Genomic DNA, 3,632 nt, shown 5'->3' with positions numbered 1-3,632 from the left:
CACACTGTTCGGCTCATAAGGGTCACGTAGTGCAAAGGCTTGCAGATGGCCACGTAGCGGTCATAGGCCATGGCGATGAGCAGGATGATCTCAGCCGCAGCAAAAAAGTGTTCAGCGAAGATCTGTGTCATGCAGCCACTGAAGGATATAGTGCTGTTTTCAGAGACTAAGTCAAAGACCATTTTGGGAACTATGCTTGAGGAGTACAAACCATCTATGATGGCCAGGTAGGAGAGGAAAAAGTACATGGGCGAAGCCAGGGCCGGACTGATGAAAACTGTGACTGAGATGAGCGTGTTACCTGCCACTGTGGTCAGATAGGTCAGGAAACACACAATGAATAAGAGTTTCTGCAGTTGTGGGTTTTGAGTGAGGCCTAAGAGGATAAATTCTGTTACATTTCTCATGTTTGCATCAGTTAGTGTGGGTTGTTGATGTATGGTGCACCTGAGGAAGATCATAGTATTATTGTATTATCATTAGAATGATACAAAAGCACCTCATTCCCTTATTGATATAGATCTCTGTAGTTGATGAAGGACATCTAGTCATTTAAAAGCCATTGTTGGAGGTTAATTTTGTCTAAAGTATTGTAGTGTAATAGTCATAATTCCTTATATGTATCACATTAAAGTAAAGTGTTCTTAGAAATAAATGTTGACATATGGCTACTATGTAAATTCATTTTCTAGCTCTAAACACTATGAAAGTTGGTTTGCTTTCACTGTGATAAGTAACAATATTATTCTAGAAATAAATACTCTTTTATGTTGAAGATTTTTGACTCTTAGAATTATTCTCCAGAGTAGATCAATTGACTCCTTTTTATTTTATAAATACAATTAAATGGGACAGAATGTTACCATGAATTTCCTAAGATGAATATATAAATCTGAGCCAGTGAAGATAATAACTTTTCCATTTTGGAATAAATTTGTTTAACTATGATGGCATTTTATTTTCATTGTTAATTAGTAGAAATATTGAATGTATAAAATTTTTCTTAAATGGCTAGGTTTGGACTTTTAACAATAAATCTATTATATTGTTGCATTAGAACATGAAATATTTTACCCATTTTCCTCCATATTAGCCCAATCCCTGCCAAGTTGTTGAATCCGTTCTGCCAAAATTTTCTGTACATAAACATCTGCATGAGAATTTTTCTGCTTGTGTAGAAGAATTTTTTTTCAGGAATTCCCAGTCTCCGATGTTTGTTCTTTTCAACCATGGTGCATATAGATGATGAAATTGTGTTTAATTACTACTATTTGATTGAATTAATAGATTCTGGCTTCAAAATGGCATTTGTAATTTAAGGAAAATGATAAATTCAATCTATCACTAACCAAAGTATCCAGATTCAGCAAATATAGTGAGACATGAATAAGAAATGCAGTATTTTATAATGACTTCAATCATCATTATGTTATTATCTAAAGATAATACAAAATACCAAAAAACCCCATTATAAATGATACAGAATGTCCCCAAACAAAATAAGAATTCCACAATGTTTACTCTGTTGCATAATGTTGTCTTGTAATTAGTTGTTCAGATTACTAGATATCAGCATGCCAAACTGGTGAAAGGAAGTCAAAAAGTTATAAGAAATAAAAAGGAGAAGAAAATAAAAATTTAAGCATCAACTTCTCCCTTCTGTAGACCAGAAGAAAGTAGCCGTAAAATTACCTAAGCCATCCTGCATGCATACATAAATACATTTAACTTGTCCAATTACAGAGAATATTTTCTGTGCATTTTTTTTCAAATTAAGTTCTATAGCAAACCAATAAATTTCAGGTGAAGGGTAAAATGTTAAGAACTGTTTTAGTGAAACAAAATGAGGTAAATAAAGTTAATCTCTTAAAATTTGGAAAAACATTTTCGTGTTGTCGGTTGTGGCTCTTCTTGATCGTGGATTCCTCTGTCTAGACAACATGTGGTCACTGATTTCTTCCTGTCCCCACACAGGCAAGTTTTCACTGGACTCAGTAATCTGGGAAATATATCCTTAAATCATTATCTCTGTAGTGAAATTTTCTAGTTTGTATAATTGAGCTGTTTTGGTTTTCATTGGCAACCGAGATTTACTCAGAAAATGAGGTATTTCAATTAGGAAACTCTGATAGCTCAACGTTTTATTTTATCTTAATTTCGTGCTCTCTTATGAAAGTATATATCATATATATATAATATGTAATAAGCAATATACCATATGTATATATCAAAAAATCTTTGTGGTATATTCAGTCCAAAGTTAAAAATAATGAGAATAAACAAAAAGTATGCAAATGTAGGAAGCCAGTTTATTTAACTCTACAAAACAGAAGTAACTAATACTCACTTGATTGAATCTTGTTTTTCTCTTCCAAAATTTTCTTGGTAAGAACTCATGAATAATGTGCAGAGAGAACTCTTTACACTCTTGAATTTCCTTTCAACACTATTTCCTAAGAAAACCACCCAAGAGCAGGAGCAGCATCTCTCTAAGCTTCTGCATGTGGATCCACAGCTCTCTGCTGTTGTTTCTCATAGCCTTCTGTGCAAGGCTGTTTTCATTGACTCTTAAGACATTTAACAAGGCTTCTATGCACTCCAGGGCTTTGCACTGACCTCTCAAGTTTCCAGAGTGTTAGTAATTGGTTTTGATGAATCTTTTGCCCAGGCAACAGTCAAAGTCTTTTTCTAGGTCCCACTGGGTGGCCATAGACGTCATTAGTGGGTAGTTATAGAGAGATGTAATTAGAGATATTTCTAGACTGTAGTTTTGAAGTCTTGAATCATATAGTTTATAAAGGTAATTTATTTTGCTTCTTTGCTAACTGACTTTGTGTTGAAATGGGCCTAGGATGTATAGTGGTTTTAAGCAAAGAGAATAAACTTGTTTGAAAATATGACTGAAAAATATTGTTGTTGTTCTGATGAGTGATCATTTGTCTCTATTAAAAACTATGTGTGTGATCCCCTTGGAAGACTGCGACATTTTTATAAGTAAGTGATAAAAGGCAAAAATGTCTGGAAATTTAAAAGTCTTAGAGATAATCAAATTCTTTCATGATGATTACTTAGATGTCTGTTTTGGTTTGTGTCTAGGTGCCTCCTCAAAGCCTCCATACAGTCATGAAGTGGCTTCTAGATTTTGTGATTAATTCATAACCAAATGCTGTGTTTATGGGTGTAAGTACTACACTTCCTTAGGGTGGGAAATTTGCATACAATATAAAGAAGGAAGAGAGGCCTGCTAGCTGCCACAGCCACAGCTCCTCCTTTTGCTGTTTGCTGTTTTCCATTGCTATAAACTGCTACCCTCTGCCTTGTGCCACTCTACCTTGGAACCAGCTGAGTATGGACTGAAACTTCCACTAACTGTGAAGCAAATAGTCTTTTCCTTCCTTAATTTGGGTGTTGGGTAATTTGTCCCAGAAACAGGAGAAAAGTAGCTAAGATGGAATTTTTAGTAGGAGTGGGTTTGATGCGCTGAATATACCTTACCATGTCACTCAAGAGAGGTTGGGAATGGATAATGGGAACAGATAGAGAAGATGTGGAGATGTCACCTGACAAAGAAGTCCTGGAATAACTTCAGGTTTTCCACATGGCAGATTCTGGTCAGAGCTCAGAAATCCAGA

The sequence above is a fragment of the Octodon degus genome, unplaced genomic scaffold (assembly GCF_000260255.1).
Source record: "Octodon degus isolate 3935 unplaced genomic scaffold, OctDeg1.0 scaffold00354, whole genome shotgun sequence".
Taxonomy (NCBI): Eukaryota; Metazoa; Chordata; class Mammalia; order Rodentia; family Octodontidae; genus Octodon; species Octodon degus.
Note: the sequence above shows the minus strand (reverse complement) of the source record.